This window comes from Bos grunniens, chromosome X (assembly GCF_055505025.1).
Source record: "Bos grunniens cultivar Pamir isolate PY7600 chromosome X, Bosgru_T2T1.0, whole genome shotgun sequence".
NCBI lineage: Eukaryota > Metazoa > Chordata > Mammalia > Artiodactyla > Bovidae > Bos > Bos grunniens.
This window is the reverse complement of record NC_141194.1, coordinates 1033191-1051942: the sequence shown is the minus strand read 5'-3', so window position 1 is coordinate 1051942 and position 18752 is coordinate 1033191. Positions and strand designations below refer to the sequence as shown.

At 46.0% G+C, this 18752-nt stretch overlaps 2 protein-coding genes across 6 annotated transcripts in view; both read left to right on the top strand.

Annotated features, from left to right (window-relative positions):
- The window catches only part of DHRSX (dehydrogenase/reductase X-linked), a 188021-nt gene extending 174820 nt beyond the window's left edge, over nt 1-13201 (top strand). Inside the window, exons 9-10 of the transcript XR_015158301.1 lie at nt 10087-10176; nt 13054-13201. The gene's annotated coding sequence lies outside the window, so the exon portion shown is untranslated. The remainder of the gene's footprint in view (nt 1-10086; nt 10177-13053) is intronic.
- A 69-nt stretch (nt 13202-13270) lies between these two features.
- The window catches only part of LOC147339678 (uncharacterized), a 62386-nt gene continuing 56904 nt past the window's right edge, over nt 13271-18752 (top strand). For 3 of the 5 annotated variants that reach the window (XR_015158305.1, XR_015158306.1, XR_015158307.1), the window contains exon 1: nt 13342-13483. The gene's annotated coding sequence lies outside the window, so the exon portion shown is untranslated. Of the gene's footprint in view, nt 13484-18752 lie in introns of all 5 variants that reach the window. The other 2 variants (XR_015158309.1, XR_015158310.1) reach the window with 2 other exon arrangements.

The window sequence follows — 18752 nt, the reverse complement described above, 5'->3', positions numbered from 1 at the left end:
TCGGGAGTCTGGGGTGGACTAGTTGATGTTCTTCAGTGTTGCTCAGCTAAGCCGTATCCGACTCCTTGTGACCCCCACGGACTGCAGCACACCAGGCTTCGCTGTCCATCACCATCTGCTGGAGCTTGCTCAAACCCCTGTCCACTGAGTCGGTGAGGCCATCCAACCATCTCATCCTCTGTCGTCCCCTTCTCCTCCCGCCTTCAGTCTTTCCCAGCATCCGGGTCTTTTCTAGTACAACGGCTCTTCACATCAGGTGGCCAAAGGATTGGAGTTTCAGCATCAGTCCTTCCGATGAATATTCAGAACTGATTTCCTGTATCACTGACTAGTTGAATCTCCTTGCAGTCCAAGGGACTCTCAAGAGTCTTCTCCAACACCATAGTTCCAAAGCTTCAGTTCTTTGGTGCTCAGCCTTCTTCACGGTCCAGCTCTCACATCCATACATGACCACTGGAAAAACCGTAACTTTGACTAGACAGACCTTTGTTGGCAAAGTGATGTCTCTGCTTTTTAATATGCTGTCTAGCTTTGTCATAGCTTTTCTTCCAAGGAGCAAGCGTCTTTTGATTTCATGGCTCCAGGCACTGTCCATAGTGATTTGGGAGCCCCCAAAATAAAGCTGTCACTGCTTTCACTGCTTCTGCATCTATTTGCCATGAAGTGATGGGACTGGATGCCACGATCTTATGTTTTTTAATGTTGAATTTCAAGCCAGCTTTTTCATTCTCCTCTTTCACTCTCATCAAGAGGCTCTTTAATTCCTGTTACCTTTTTGCCGTGACAGTGGTGTACATGATGTGCTGTGCTGTCTTCAGTCACTCAGTCATGTCCAACTCTTTGCAACCCCGTGGACTGTAGCTGGCCAGGCTCCTCTGTCCATGGAGTTCTCCAGGCAAGAGTACAGGACCGGGTTGCCATGCCCTCCTGCAGGGATCTTCCCAACCAAGGGATCAAACCCAGGTCTCCCGCATTGCAGGTGGATTTTTTACCAGCTGAGCCACCATGGAAGCCCAAGAATACTGGAATGGGTAGCCTATCCCTTCTCCAGGGAATCTTCCCAACCCAGGAATCAAACCAGGGTCTGCTGCATTGCAGGCAGATTCTTTACCAGCTGAGCTGTCAGGAAAGCCCAGTATGTACTATGCTATATATTAATATATATAATATGTATAAACTGTACAAAAAAGATCTTCACGACCCAGGTAATCACGATGGTGTGATCACTGACCTAGAGCCAGACATCCTGGAATGTGAAGTCAAGTGGGCCTTAGAAAGCGTCACTACGAACAGTTAGTGGAGGTGATAGAATTCCAGTTGAGCTATTCCAAATCCTGAAAGATGATGCTGTGAAAGCGCTGCACTCAATATGCCAGCAAATTTGGAAAACTCAGCAGTGGCCACAGGACTGGAAAAGGTCAGTTTTCATTCCAATCCCGGAGAAAGGCAATGCCAAAGAATGCTCAAACTACCGCACAATTGCACTCATCTCACACGCTAGTAAAGTAATGCTCAAAATTCTCCAAGCCAGGCTTCAGCAATATGTGAACCGTGAACTTTCTGATGTCCAAGCTGGTTTTAGAAAAGGCAGAGGAACCAGAGATCAAATTGCCAACATCCGCTGGATCATGGAAAAAGCAAGAGAGTTCCAGAAAAACATCTATTTCTGCTTTATTGACTATGCCAAAGCCTTGACTGTGGGGATCACAATAAACTGTGGAAAATTCTGAAAGAGATGGGAATACCAGACCACCTGACCTGCCTCTTGAGAAACCTGTATGCAGGTCAGGAAGCAACAGTTAGAACTGGACATGGAACAACAGACTGGTTCCAAATAGGAAAAGGAGTACATCAAGGCTGTATATTGTCACCCTGCTTATTTAATTTATATGCAGAGTACATCATGAGAAACGCTGGGCTGGAGGAAGCACAAGCTGGAATCAAGACTGCCAGGAGAAATATCAATAACCTCAGATACGCAGATGACACCACCCTTATGGCAGAAAGTGAAGAGGAAGTAAAAAGCCTCTTGATGAAAGTGAAAGTGGAGAGTGAAAAAGTTGGCTTAAAGCTCAACATTCAGAAAACGAAGATCATGGCATCTGGTCCCACCACTTCATGGGAAATAGATGGGGAAACAGTGGAAACAGTGTCAGACTTTATTTTTCTGGGCTCCAAAATCACTGCAGATGGTGACTGCAGCCATGAAATTAAAAGATGCTTACTCCTTGGAAGGAAAGTTATGACCAACCTAGATAGCATATTGAAAAGCAGAGACATTACTTTGCCAACAAAGGTTCGTCTAGTCAAGGCTATGGTTTTTCCTGTGGTCATGTATGGATGTGAGAGTTGGACTTTGAAGAAGGCTGAGCGCCGAAGAATTCATGCTTTTGAACTGTGGTGTTGGAGAAGACTCTTGAGAGTCCCTTGGACTGCAAGGAGGTCCAACCAGTCCATTCTAAAGGAGATCAGCCCTGGGATTTCTTTGGAAGAAATGATGCTAAAGCTGAAACACCAGTACTTTGGCCACCTCATGCGAAGAGTTGACTCATTGGAAAAGACTCTGATGCTGGGAGGGATTGGGGGCAGGAGGAGAAGGGGATGACAGAGGATGAGATGGCTGGACGGCATCACTGACTCGATGAACATGAGTCTGAGTGAACTCTGGGAGTTGGTGATGGACAAGGAGGCCTGGCGTGCTGCGATTCATGGGGTCATAAAGAGTCGGACACGACGGAACGACTGATCTGATCTGATATATTAATATAAGATTTGTGTTCTATACTATTATATATATATATAATATAGGTATTATAGATACTATTATAGATATTATTGATACACTCTTTTTACATATACAAATACTAATATATATGATGTTATGCACGCTTTTTTGACCTTAATGCCATTTGTTACTTGCTTATTTTTTAAACAGACTTTATGTTTTAGAGCTGTTTTTGGTTCACAGCAAATTTGAAGGCACCTACCATGTACAAGGGGCTGCTCTGGTGTCTCAGCTGGTAAAGAATCCACCTGCAATGCGGGAGACCTGGGTTCGATCCCTGGGTTGGGAAGATCCCCTGGAGAAGGGAAAGGCTACCCAGTCTGGTATTCTGGCCTGGAGAATCCCACGGACTGTGTAGTCCATGGGGTCGCAAAACGACTGAGCGACTTTCACTTTCAACAAAGCATATACTGTCTCTTCCATTATAAACACAGCCCACACCAAAAGGCTAGATTTGTTATAATTGGTGGTTTTTAGAAACATTTATTTTTGTCTGTGCTGAGTCCTTGGTGCTGTGTGCGGGCTTTCTCTGGCTGTGGTGAGCGGGGCCTCCTCTCTGGCTTTGGTGCACAAGCCTCTCGTTTTGGTAGCTTCTGTTCTTGCAGACCCAGGCTCTAGAGCTCAGGTCAACAGCTGTGGCTGGTGGGCTCAGCTGCCCCCACCGCATGTGGGATCTTCCCACACCACGGATCGAACCTGCATCCCTTGCATTGCAAGGTGGATTCTTAACCACTGGTGCAGCACAGAAGCCCCTATCAACGGATGATTCTACTTTGGTTCTGCGTGTATTAATGATAGCTTACAGTGAATGGTATTGGATTCGTGATCTCTGAAGAACAAGATTTAGCTTCGGGATCAGGGACCAGGCTTGATCACTCAAGGGCTCTTGTGCGGCAGAAGTTTTATTACAGTGAAAAGGGTCAGAGAAAGCATCTGACAGAGACATCAGAAGGAAGACAGAGCGTGCCCCCTCCCTAATCTAAGCAAGGGAGCTATATACTTTTCGAATTGGTTATATAATAAATCAAAAGCATGTCTCAAGGTTGTAAAGATCTTACTAGACCCAGTCCCACAATTTACATTTTAAGATAGCAGGGTTAGAACTTAACAGTAGAAAGATCTTACCAGACCCACTCCCATAATATACATTTTAAGATATCAGGTTTAGTCAGAAGGAGAAACTGTCCTCAAGCAGGATACATTGTTTTTATATAATCCCCAGTACAGAGTTTAAGCTGAGTTTTTTGTTGTATAATCATCAAAGAAAAAAAAAAAAACTTATGTGACTAAGACTACAGAAGTTCAGTTCAGTCCAGTCGCTCAATCGTGTCTGATTCCTTGCGACCCCATAGACTGCAGCACACCGGGCCTCCCTGTCCATCACCAACTCCCGGAGTTTACTCAAACTCATGTCCATTGAGTTGGTGATGCCAAGGAATGTAGGCTAAGGAATGCAGAGAGAAAAACACGTTTGTCCTTTCCTCCTCTTTGAGAATTCCAGACCCCTGTCTCTTTTTCAAGATCCCCAGGCCCCTCCCTCCTCCTCCACCTCCTCCTCCTCCTCCTCCTCCTCCTCCTCCTCCTCCTCTGGGAGTCCGGACTTCTCATCAACCTGCCTAGGAATTGACCCTCTCATTAACATGAGACTCTGAGGATGGTGAGTTGTGTCCGCCACCTACCAGCACCCATCAGATGCCTGTTCCATTGTCCAGTACACACTCTGGGCAGGGTTCACTGAAGCCGACGGCTTCTTCTCACATTAGCTCAGTCTCTCTACACACCCGGGAAAATACGATTAACTGGATTCCCGCTTATTAAATCTCAGTCATGTTTCCATCTGCCTGCAGTAGAACTGAGCCATGTTCCATTAATCAGACTTTTGGGTGTTCCCCAGCTCTGCAATTAAGCAGTTCTGGGCAGACTCTTGGTTTGCATTCAACAGATGGCTGGTTGCATCCCTGGAGTAAGAGATGAGCATAGATTTCAGGGTTTTTTTGTAAATTGGAGTACAATTAATTTACAATGTTGTGTTAGTTTCTGCTGTAGGGCAAAGTGATTCAGCGATCAGTTCAGTTCAGTCGCTCAGTCGTGTCCGACTCTTTGCATCCCCATGGACTGCAAAACGCCAGGCCTCCCTGTCCATCACCAACTCCTGATCTTGGTCAAACTCCTGTCCATCGAGTCAATGATGCCATCCAACCATCTCGTCCTCTGTCATCCCCTTCTCCTCCCGCCTTCAATCTTTCCCAGCATCAGGGTCTTTTCCAGTGAGTCAGTTCTTCCCAAAGGATTGCAGTTTCAGCTTCAGTATCAGTCCTTCCAATGAATATTCAGGACTGATCTCCTTCAGAATGGACAGGTTGGATCTCCTTGCAGTCCAAGGGACTCTCAAGAGTCTTCTCCAACACTACAGTTCAAGAGCATCAATTCTTTAGCGCTCAGCTTTCTTTACAGTCCAACTCTCACATCCATACATGAGCACTGGAAAAACCATAGCCTTGACTAGATGAACTTTTGTTGGCAACGTAAAGCCTCTGCTTTTGAATACGCTGTCTAGGTTGGTGATATCTTTTCTTCCAAGGAGCAAGCATCTTTTAATTTCACGGCTGCAGTCGCCATCTGCAGTGATTTTGGATACGTCTGTGAGAGTTGGACTATTTTAACAGAAAGCCTTCCTCAGTGATTTAGCCGTACGTATACACATACCCTCTCCCTCTTGAGCCTCCCTCCCGCCCCTCCATCCCACTCCACTACGCCATCACAGAGCACCGACGAAACTCTGATGTCCCTGCTTTAATTCTCAGGCAGCCTTACTCTTTGTGCCGTCAAGGTTGTACAGCGAAGATGGCTTGCGATAGCTCCATCTGAAACACCGTTTTTAGAAGGAAGCATGGGAGAAACTACTAATGTTTCTCGCGTCCTTTCCTAGATTGATGGAGGTTTTTCACACTCTCCATAGCCTGTGTTGTTGTTCAGTCACTAAGTCGTGTCCAGCTCTTTTGTGACTGTATGGACTGTAGCCCGCCAGGCTCCTCTGTCCCTGGGATTCTCCAGGCAGGAATACTGGAATGGGTTGCCATTTCCTTCTCCAGGAGATCTTCCCGACCCAGGGATCAAACCTGCATCTCCTGCATGGGTAGGCAGGTTCTTAACCAGTGAGCCACCTGGGAAGCCCACCCCCAACCCCTGACCACGTGTGCATACTCAGTCACTCAGTCGTGTCCAGCTCTTTGTGACCCCATAGTCTGCAGCCCGCCAGGCTCCTCTGACCATGGGATTCTCCAGGCATGAATACTGGAGTGGATAGGCATTTCCTTCTCCAGGGGATCTTCCTGACCCAGAAATCGAGCCCTCATCTCCTTTTTGGCAGGCAGATTCTTTACCCACTGAGCCACCTGGGAAGTGAGAAACAGTTTATTTCCTTGTCTCCGTCTACGTAAATATTTATGGACAAAGAGAGTCAGCCAGACATGTCTCTTCTCCCTTTCTGACCTTGCCCTTATCCAAGCCTGACAGTTCACAGTTATTCATTCCAAAGAGCTTTGGATCACAGAGATTGCATCCTAACAGCTCAAATCACAGAGCTAATTTTTCCCCTCAGTAAGTATCTCTCTGAGTTTTCACTGTCTCCCGGAGTTTGCTCGAACTCATGTCTATTGAATCAGTGACGCCGTCCAACCATCTCATCCTCTGTTGTCCTCTTCTCCACTTGTCCTCAGTCTTTCCCAGCCTCAGGGTCTTTTCCAATGAGTCCTGGAAAAACCGCGAGTGAGTTTGAAAGCTCCCCGTGGAGGAAGCCCTTTCTGAAGCAGCACCTTTGTGGAGAAGGTCAAATGTTGTCCGCATTCCCATGAGGCTGCCCAAGAAGGAGGTGCCTTGGTGCCGATCGCTGGAGGCTGGGTTGAGCCTGACGACGCAGTCCATCCCGGTCCTTGTCATCCTTTGTTCCTCTGCAGCGAGAGATTGCTACAGCCTAGGCTTTGACTCGCTCAAGCTCATCTCCTTCCCCTGTGTCTCCAGGCTCTTTCTTCTTGGAGCCTCAGCCTTGACTGGGAGCCTGGAGTTCTGCTGATGACTGCGTCTTTATGCCTTTGAGGCCCCAAGGCTGGGGAATTTCCTCATATATCATGTTTTCTTGTTAAATGGATGGATGGATGGATGGATTAGTAGATGGATGTCCAAGTGGATGGATGATGGATCAGTGGGTGGATGGTTGGGTGAATGAATAGATAGATGTGTGGTGAATGGATATGTAGATGGGTGGATGGCAAATGGACAGATGGGTGGATGGATGGTTAGATGGATTTGTGGATGGATGTGTAAGTGAATGGATGATGAATGGATGGATGGATGAATGGTTGGATAAATAGATGAATGGATGATGAGTGGTTGGGTGGGTGGATGGATGGTTAGATGGATTTGTGGATGGGTGCATAAGTTAATGGATGATGAATGGATACATGGATGAATGAACAGATGGATAAATAGATGAATGGATGGTGAGTAGCTGGGTGGGTGGATGGATGGATGGTTAGATGCTTAGATGGGTTTGTGGATGGATGCATAAGTGAATGGATGAATGAATGGATGGATAAATAGATGAATGGATGGTGAGTAGCTGGGTGGGTGGATGGATGGTTAGATGCTTAGATGGGTTTGTGGATGAATGCATAAGTGAGTGGATGAATGAATGGATGGATAAATAGATGAATGGATGGTGAGTGGTTGGGTAGGTGGATGGATGGATGGTTAGATGCTTAGATGGATTTGTGGATGGATGCATAAGTGAATGGATTAATGAATGGATGGATAAATAGATGAATGGATGATGAATGGGTGGGTGGGTGGATGGGTACATGGATGGATGGTTAGATGGATTTCTGGATGGATGTGTAAGTGAATGGATGATCAATGGATAGATGAATGAATGGATGGATGGATGAATGGATGAATAAATAGATGAATGGATGCTGAGTGGTTGGGTGGGTGGATGGATGGATGGTTAGATGTTTGGATGGATTTGTGGCTGCTGCTAAGGCGCTTCAGTCGTGTCTGACTCTGTGCGACCCCAGAGATGGCAGCCCACCAGGCTCCGCCGTCCCTGGGATTCTCCAGGCAAGAACACTGGAGTAGTGGATGGATGCATAAGTGAATGGATGAATGAATGATGGATAAATAGATGAATGGATGGATAGGTAGATGAATGGATGGTGAGTGGATGGGTGGGTGGATGCATAAATGAATGGATAATGAATGAATGGATGAATGAAGGCATGGATGAATGGACAGATGGATAAATAGATGAATGGATGGATACATAGATGAATGGATGGTGAGGGGATGGTTGGGTGAGTGGATGGATGGATGGATGGATTTGTGGATGGATGCATAAGTGAATGATGGTGAATGAATGGATGGATGAATGAATGGATGGATAAATAGATGAGTGGATAGTGAGGGGTTGGATGGGTGGATGGATGGTTAGGTGGATTTGTGGATGGCTGCATAAGTTAATGGATGATGAATGGATGCATGGATGAATGAACGGATGGATAAATAGATGAAGGGATGGTGAGTAGCTGGGTGGGTGGATTGATGGATGGTTAGATGCTTTGATGGGTTTGTGGATGGCTGCATAAGTGAATGATGATGAATGAATATATGGATGAATGAATGGATGGATAAATAGATGAATGATAGTGAGTGGTTGGATGGGTGGGTGGATGGTTAGATGGATTTGTGGATGGCTGCATAAGTGAATGGATGGTGAATGGATGGATGAATGCATGGATAAATAGATGAATGGATGGTGAGTGGTTGGGTAGGTGGATGGATGGATGGTTAGAGGCTTAGATGGATTTGTGGATGGGTGCATAAGTGAATGGATGAGGAATGAATGGATAAATAGATGAATGGATGGTGAGTGGTTGGGTAGGTGGATGGATGGATGGTTAGAGGCTTAGATGGATTTGTGGATGGGTGCGTAAGTGAATGGATGAGGAATGAATGTATAAATAGATGAATGGATGGCGAGTGGTTGGGTGTGTGGATGGTGGCTCATTCCAATGGCACAAGCCTCTCGCCTCATTTTCCAAAGTTTTCCTCTCTGAGGTTTTCACCAGGCTCCATCCGCCTTGAACAGGCAGCTGGCCATGTCACCTTGGCAGTCTGGGCCATTCGTCTGCTTGAATAGCTGTTCGGACCCATGGAGTCTCCAGCTGGCCTTGTTGATCCCTTGCTGTACTTCCAGATTCACTAACATTTGGGTCTTGGGGTCTAGCTTGGCCAACAGTACCCTGCCCAGCCCTCATTAATGAGGCCACAGTGCAACCATCCACCACAGCAGCTCAAATACTGACATATTTGGAGTCTTTGATTTTCTGTTGTGCCTCCATGGGTCCCATGGGCAAGGGAAAACTTCAGTCCCCTATAGCCATGTCTGATCTGAGCAACCATATCTAATCTAAGCAACCACGTTTGATCTGAGCAACCGTGTCTGATCTGAGCAGCCATGTCTTATCTGAGCAACCATGTCTGATCTAAGCAACAGCACTGTTTTTAAGTTTCTCTTCCAACACTTTTCCCCAGCACGTTTTCCTCGCACAGTTTGGGTGGACCCTTTCTCTGACTTCTATTTGAGTTCAGTGTCACACAGGCACACCCTACTTCTGGAGTGGGGAGCCTTTCCCTTCTCCAGGGGATCTTCCCAACCTAGGGATCGAAGCCAGGTCTCCCACATTGCAGGCGGGTTCTTTACCAGCTGAGCCATCAGGAAAGCCCAAGAAGACTAGAATGGATAGCCTATCCCTTCTCCAGGGGATCTTGCTGATCCAGGAATCAAACCTGGGTCTCCTGGATTGCAGGTGGATTCTTTACCAGCTGAGCTACCAGGGAAGCCCTACTTCTAAAGCTACTGTTTAAAAATCAGTGCATGGGGCCACAAGAGTGTTTTACCTTCAATGTGGACACATCAGAGATGGCTCATGCCTGTCATTTTTCTCAGAAGAGCAACATAACAGAAATGAACATTTCTCTGCCTCTGCTTATTCAGGACAGTCAGTTCCTCCAGAAAGAAACCAGTATCTGTTGAAGGGAACGTAAAGGACAGAAAGAGACCTTATTGTCTTCAATTTCTCTTAATTGATTCCTAAGGAACCACACTGTGACACACGACAAATGAGGGTAGGGAGGTGAAACTGCACAGAAATCATGTAGGAGGCTCAAGCCAGACCAATTTGTTTTGAGGCCACTTAGAGGCTGTCTCACAAGGACATGCGATCATCACTTTTCCTTGTTTTCAGGCCACCAAGGATGCTCCACCGCCCGGAGGAAAACATCCGTCAGATGACTGTCCTTCTGGGATGAAGAAAAGAGGAAGACAGTCCTTTCAGGTCAGTTGAATAGGCTCTGACGACTCGCCATGGGGATTCAGAACCTCGTGGATAATGGTGGTGGTGCTGATGGTGGTGGTGATGGGGATGGGGATAAGAGGATGAAGGTGATGGTGGTGATGACACACAGTGGTGATGATGTCAGGTGATGGTGATGATAATAGTGATGTTGCTGGTGACAGGATGAGCGTGATGGTGCTGATGAGACGATAATGGTGATGCTGTCCTGTGATAATGACGATGGTGATCTTGGGGATGACGGGATGAAGGTGATAGTGTTGATGATACGATAATGGTCATGATGTCATCTGGTAGTGACGATGATGATGCTGGTGATGAAGGGATGAAGGTCATGGTGTTGATGATGATCTGATAATGGTGATGGATGTCCTGTGATAGTGACGATGGTCTTGGTGATGAAGGGATGAAGGTGATGGTGCGGATGATGACATGATGGTGGTGACGTTAGTGATGATGGTGTTGACGGTGACTTGATGATGATGGTGTGACGATGATGGTGATGGTGGAGATAATGATGGGATGGTGATAACAGCATGAAGACGATGATGTTTCTCACACAATAATGGCCGCGATGTTCACATGATGGTGATGATGATGATGCTTTTGCTAATAAGCTATGAGGCTCAGAACATCAGATCATACACAGTTGAGTTTGGGTTTTCATCAAGGATCTCCTTGGTCTTATTTAACATGACTTAAGGCTATCTTTAGTTGTAGCATGTGGGGGTCTTTAATTATGGAAGCTAACTCTCAGTTGCAGCATGTGGGATCCGGTTCCCTGACCTGGGATCAAACCTGGGCCCTCTGCGTGGGGAGCAGGGAGTCTTAGTCACTGGACCACCAGGCAAATCCCCCCCCAAAATAAAAAAAGTAAAAAGTAAATTCTGGCTACTTCCAGTTTCCCACCTTACATTCACTCTTGCTTTTTTATTTCTAAGTATTTATTTTAGCCCTAGTACTTGTGTTAATTTTGTGTCTACTTGTCTTGACCATCGTGTCTGGCTATGTGGTCAGACATTATTCTGGATGTTTCTATGGGGGTGTTTAATGGACGACATTAACCTTTAAATTGTTAGACTTTGAGTAGAGCAGATTGCCCCTCCATAACATGGGTGGGCCTGGTCAAATCGGTTGAAGGCATGAATAGAAGAAAAGAGTGCTCTCCCCAGAGAAACGTGGAATTTGTAAGCAGACGTCCTTTGGACTTGACCTGAAACGTCATCTCCTTCCTGGGTCTCCAGCTTGCTGATCTACCCTGCAGATTTTGAACTTGCCAGCTTCTGTAACTGCATGTAATTGCATGAGTCAATTCCTTAAAAAAATCTCTCTCTATACACACACACACACACACACATATATATATGTTGTTGTTCAGTCGCCCAGTCATGTCTGACTCTTTGCAACCCCATGGACTGCGGCACACCAGGCTTCCCAGTCCTTCACCATCTCCCAGAGTTTGCCCAAGTCCATGTCCATTGGTTGGTGATGCCATCCAGCCATATCCTCTGTCGCCCTCTTCTCCTTCTGCCTTCAATCTTGCTGAGCATCAGGGTCTTTATACAGGGGCTTCCCAGGTTGTAAAGAACACGCCCACCAATACAGGAGATATAAGAGATGTAGGTTTGATCCCTGGGTAGGAAAGATCCTCCTGAAGGAGGCCATGGGAACCCACTCCAGTATTCTTGGCTGAAGAATCCCACACAGAGGAGTCCAGTGGGCTACAAAGGGTTGCAAAGAGTCAAAAACAGCTGAAGCAACTTAGCATGCACACATGCATATGTAAAAACACACAAACACATATATACACACATGTACACACACACACGTATACATGCATGTACATATTTACACACGTACAAATCCTCCATATACACTTATGTATATATACATATACTGTATAGACACATATACACACACACATGACATACTGCACACACACATATACATACACACACATATATGCATGTACTGTATATAAACATATATACATATACTGTGAACACATATGCATATATACACACACATATACACACGTGGGCTGTATATGCACGTGCATGTGTACCTATATACACACATGCTATACACACACACACACACACCGTGTGTACACATATGCGTGTACATACATGCACACGTATGTTGTGTGTGCACGTACATGTGTACACATGTGTACACACTATGCACACATATATGTATACATACATATAGTGTGTGCGCGTATGCTGTATGTGCGTGTGCGTATGTACATATATACACAAATCCTATATATACACATATACACGCATACATACATACACCGTATACGCGTATACATGTACTGCATATTCATGTATACTTACATATACTGTATATACACACACACATGTACATTATGTGCACACATATACATAGGTATACTATATACACACATATGTACCCATGCACATTCTGTTCATTCCTTTTCTCTGGAGAACTCTAATACGATCACTGCAACATGAATATTAAAATAAAACATCTCCCACGCACAATCTAATTGCCCCGCCATTCTGAGTCTTTTGTTTAGTAATTATGATGTGCAAATGTGTTTGTAATTATAGCGTTCTAATATTTAATTTGATATTCATTCGTGAAAATTTTGCGTATGGCTTTGCCCATTAGTTGTGCTGACAGCCTAGCGTCTTATCCAATGCAACGTGCTCTGTATCCAGCCGCCTATAAAAACGTGCTGTGGTCGCCACCTTTGTGCTTTCCTCCTCCTCATAATTGTATTATTTGCTCAGAATAAACCCGATTGACAGGACTTGTTGGTCACACGGTATGGACATTTGGCATTTTGTTGACACCAACTTTCTTTGTCCCTTTCTTTGCCGCTGCTAGAAATCAAGCTATGCCTTTGGAAGTGGAGTTGCCCCGTTACATCGCGAGTTAGGTGTCAGTCGCTCAGTCGTTTCTGAGTCTTTGCGACTCCATGGACCGTAGCCCACCGGGCTCCTCTGTCTATGGGATTGTCCAGGCGAGAACACTGGAGTGGGTAGCTATTCGCTCCTCCAGGGGATCTTCCCGGCCCAGGGATCAAACCCAGGTCTCCTGCATTATATGCAGATTCCTTACCATCTGAGCCACCAGGGAAGCCCTTAAATTACAAGGCACCAGTTAAATTTGCATTTTTTTAGTTTTTATATTTTATTAAAAAAAAAATTTGTTTATTTATTTGGCTGTGCTGGAGTTACTTGCAGCACATGGACTCTTAAGTTGCGCCGTGCGGGATCCCGTTCCCTGACCAGGAATCAAGCTCGAGGACTACAAGGTAAGTCTCTGAACTTTTTATATAAATAACAGTTTTTTTAGTATAAGTACATATCAAATATTGTATAATAAACAATACTTGCTGCTGCTGCTGCTGCTAAGTCGCTTCAGTCGTGTCCGACTCTGTGCGACCGCATAGACGGCAGCCCACCAGGCTCCCCCGTCCCTGGGATTCTCCAGGCAAGAACACTGGAGTGGGTTGCCATTTCCTTCTCCAATGCATCAAAGTGAAAAGTGAAAGGGAAGTCGCTCAGTCGTGTCCGACTCTGTGCGACCCCAGTGACTGCAGCCCACCAGGCTCCTCTGCCCATGGGATTTTCCAGGCAAGAGTACTCCCATACAATATTTCAGACAAGTAGTTTATCTAGTAAAAGTATGTCCCATGCTATGGTTGTGACTTACTTATACCAAAGAACATATATTTGTTTTTTTAATCCGAAATTCAAATGTAACTGTGAGTCCTGTGTTTCAATTTGCTAAAGCCGGCAACCCTGTTTGAAACATTTGTCTAAGACCTAGGACCAGGCTGATGAAGCTGTTACAATCAGAATATTCCATACTGCTCAGCACTTTGCAATCTGACCTTTGATGGAATCTTTGGAGTGAGTGAACTCAAGGGCTAGCATTTTTTGAGCGCCGCTGAGAACCCCTTGCAGAGAGGGCAATAGCAACCCACTCCAGTGTTCTTGCCTGGAGAATCCCAGGGACGGGGGAGCCTGGTGGGCTGCTGTCTATGCGGTCGCACAGAGTCGGACACGACTGAAGCGACTTAGCAGCAACAGCAGCAGAGAACCCCTTGAGGAAGCACAGACCAATAACTCGGGAACATATATTGAGTGTGGGTGTGTATCAAGCTAGGAGAGAGCCAACCAAGACTGCTTAGCTTAAAATTAACAAGTATAGCTATACTTAACATGGAGAACCAGCAAGGACCTGCTGGACACCTCAGGGAACTCTGCTCAATCCTCTGTAATAACCTTATGGTCACCAGGGGGAAGGATGGGGGAAGGGATAGTCAGGGAGTTTGGGATGGACATGGACACACTGCTGTATTTAACATGGAGAACCAGCGAGGACCTGCTGGACAGCACAGGGAACTCTGCTCAGTGTCAGGTGGCAGCCTGGATGGGAGGGGAGTTTGGGGGAGAATGGATACTTATAAGTCCAGCTAGATTCCTATATCTGCTTCTGTGTTCAGTCTCTTGTGTTCTCATCCACCATATAGCTGCTGGAAAACTCCCCTGGACTCTTGTAAGACACTAAAGATGAAAAAGACACATATCCTCTCAGTATTATTCATGCTGGAAAACTCCCCTGGACTCTTGTAACAGACTAAAGGTGAAAAAGACACATATCCTCTCAGTATTATTCAGTTCAGTTCAGTTCAGTCCTGTCTGACTCTCTGCGACCCCATGAACCGCAGCACGCCAGGCCTCCCTGTCCATCACCAACTCCCCAGTCCACCCAAACCCATGTCCGTTGAGTCGGTGATGCCATCCAGCCATCTCGTCCTCTGTCGCCCCCTTCTCCTCCTGCCTTCAATCTCCCCCAGCATCAGGGTCTTTTCCAGTGAGTCGGCTCTTTGCATCAGGTGGCCAGAGTATTGGAGGGAAATGTCTCACTAGACTCCTGACCTTAACAAGGACATGAAAACCTTTGTCTTCTGTTTCGGGAGATATCAGAGGATACATCCAAAGTGTGGCTCAAGTCTGACCAGTTCGCCGACTATTCTCTGAAGAAAAAGTGGCTTCAGGGCTCTGCGTGTTTATGCTGCCTTCGAGATCCTGGCGTGACGCTCTGTTATCCCGTCAGTCTTGAGATGCTTATAGTGAGAGTCTTTACAAATACAAGCATCCAGCATTTTTCCGTGTCTTTCAGCAGGAATGGTGGGTCAAGTGAGTTAACCTTCCATGTTACCAGAAATAGCAAGCATATTAAACGAGTGCAGCATGACAGATTAAGAAGACAAGAAGAAAATCGGAATTAAGGATTTAAGTTATGTAACAGAAGGAAAATTTCACGGGTGTGTAACGAAGTCCATATCCATAAAACAGAAATGACCTTTCAAACTGTCAGTTCCATCTTGCTATATTCCACATATACGCATTAATATCCAGTCCTTGTTTTATCTTTCTGACTTACGTCAGTCTCTATAATACGGTTCATTTGCAGAGGAATGGGGATCCAGACTTGTGGGCACAGTGGGAGGAGGAGACTGTGAAAGTGAAACTCACTCAGTCGTGTCTGACTCTTTGTGACCCCATGGACTATACGGTCCTTGGAATTCTCCAGACCAGAAAACTGGAGTGGGTACCCTTTCCCTTTTCCAGGGGAATCTTCGCAAGCCAGGGATCGAACCCAGTTCTCCCAGCATTGCAAGTGGATTCTTTACCAGCTGAGCCACTAGGGAAGCCTTAGAATACTGGAGTAGATAGCCTATCCCTTCTCCAGGGGATCTTCCTGACCCAGGAATCGAACCAGGGTCTCCCGCATTGCAGGCGGATTCTTTACCAGCTGAGCTACGGGACAGAAGGAGAGAGAAGCATGGATACATATACGCTGCTGTATATAAGAATAGATGCCGGTGAGCGTCTGCTCTGTGACTCAGGGAACTCACACCAGTGATCTGAGACAACCTGGAGCATTGGGGTGGGGAGGGAGGTGGGAGGGAGGTTCAAGAGGGAGGGGAACATGCGTATATTTATGGCTGATTCATGCTGGTGCATGGCAGAGACCAACACGGTATTATAAAGCCATTATCCTGCAGTTAAAAATAGATAAATCAACTATTAGTTCAGAAAGGAAAAAAAATTCCAAGTGGTATAAATAGGTCAACCATATTCGGGGCCATACTGTCATGAAGACAACATTTGAAAACAAGAATATTCGCAAAGAAATGCGATCGTCCAACTGGAACGTTTTTACTGAAGTGCAGTTGATGGTCAATGCTGTGCCAAGGTCCGCTGTAGAGCAAAGCCCTTCCGTTGTACACACATCTATACATTCTTTTTTAAAACATTGCTTCCCATGCTGGTTTATGCCAGGATATCGACTCTAGCTCCCTGAGCTCTGCAGTAGGACCTTGGTGTTTTATCCATCCTGTATACAATTGTTGGCATCAGCTAACTCCAAACTCCCATCCATCCTTCCTTCACTGCTGTCTCCTCTGGCAACCAGAAATCTATTCTCTGCATCTGTAAATCTATTTCTGTTTGTGTGTGTGTGTGTGTGCTCAGTCATGTCTGACTCGTCGCGACCCCATGGGCTGTACCCCACCCGGCTCCTCTGTCTGCAATTCTCCAGGCAAGAAGACTGCACTGGCTTGTCATTTCTTTCTCTAGCGGATCTTCCTAACGCAGGGATCCATCCTGGGTCTCTTGCATTGTGTAGGTAACTTTATTTATACCATATTTTTAGATTCTGCAAGTAAGGGATATCATGTGGCATTTATCTTTCTCTGTCTGACTTACTTCAGTTAGTAAGATCATCTCTGTGACTTCACAGGTGGCTCAGTGGTAAAGCATCTGCCTGAAATGTAGGAGACCCAGGTTCAACCCCTGGGTCAGGAAGATTCCCTGGAGAAGGGGATGGCAACCCACTCTGGTATTCTTCCCTGGAGAATTCCATGAACACAGGAGCCTGGTGGGCTACAGTCCATGCATTTGCAAAGTGGGGTTGCAAAGAGTCGAACGTGATAGAGTGACTAACACTTTCACTCTCAAGATCATCTCTAGGTCCATCCACGTAGTTGCAGATGGCACTGTTCCAACCTTCCTTATGGCCGAGTAATATTCCACACTCTGTAGGTAGCACGTCTTCTTTATCTATTCATCTGTCGACGAACACTTAGGTTGCTTTCATATCTCAGCTGTTGTGAACAGCACTGCTGGGACCACTGGGGCACGTGTATCTTTATGAATTATGGTTTCCTCTGGGAATATGCCCGGGAGTGGGATTACTGGGTCGTATGTTAGCTCTATCTTTGTTTTCTGAGGAGCCACGATACTGCTCTCCACAGTGGCTGCACCAGCTTACCTCCCCACCAACAGCGTACGGGAGTTTTCCGTAACTATTCCATAAGCGTCTGTCACTCTGTTTTGTAGACGAGTTCATTTGTACACTTTTTGAAGATTCTACACAAGAGCAATGTCATACACTTGTCATTCTTGATCTGACTGACTTGGTACGACACTGCCCAGGTCCATGCTGTGCGCCATTGGCTCATTCTTTTTGATGACCGAGTAATATTCCGTTGCATTATACCACCTCTTCTTTATCCATTCATCTCTCACTGGCCACTTACATTGTTTCTGAGTCTTGGCTATTGTCCATAGTTCTGCTATGAATATATTTTTGAAGTATAGTTTCCAACCGGAATAGTTTTAAACTCTCTTTTACATATCTTTTTGGAAGAAGAAGATTTAAACTCATCACCATTTCAGAACTCTGTGGGTATGACAAAAAGTACTCTTGGAGTGGGGTGGGGTGAGGGGACTGACCTTTTCTGGAATGAGTTTACTTTTAAAATAATGAATTAAGCATTCAATTGGGAAGTGGATAAAGAGAAGCATCCATCACGAGAAAATAATAAATGAAACTTTTCAGTTACTGACGGAGGAATTGAATAACTGAGATCATGGATCTATATAGAAAGTGAAGTGAAAGTCGCTCAGTTGTTTCCGACTCTTTGCAACCCCGTGGACTATACAGTCCATGGAATTCTCCAGGCCAGAATACTGGAGTGGGTAGCCAGTTCCCTTCTCCAGCGGATCTTCCAAACCCAGGGATTGAACCCAGGTCTCCCACATTGCAGGCAGATTCTTTACCAGCTGAGCCACCAGGGAAGCCCAAGAATACTGGAGTGGGTAGTCTATTCCTTCTCCAGCGGATCTTCCCAACCCAGGAATCAAACCAGGGTCCTCTGCATTGCAGGTGGATTCTTTACCAGCTGAGCCACCAGGGAAGACCAAGAATACTGGACTGGGTAGCCATTCCCTTCTCCAGCAGATCCTCCAAACCCAGGGATTGAACCCAGGTCTCCTGCATTGCAGGCGGATTCTTTACCAGCTGAGCCACCAGGGACGCCCAAGAATACTGCAGTGGGTAGCCATTCCCTTCTCCAGAGGATCTTCCAAACCCAAAGACTGAACCCAGGTCTCCCACATTGCAGGCAGATTCTCTACCAGCTGAGCCACCAGGGAAGCCCAAGAATACTGGAGTGGGTAGCCTATCCCTTCTCCAGCGGATCTTCCCAACCCAGGAATCGAACC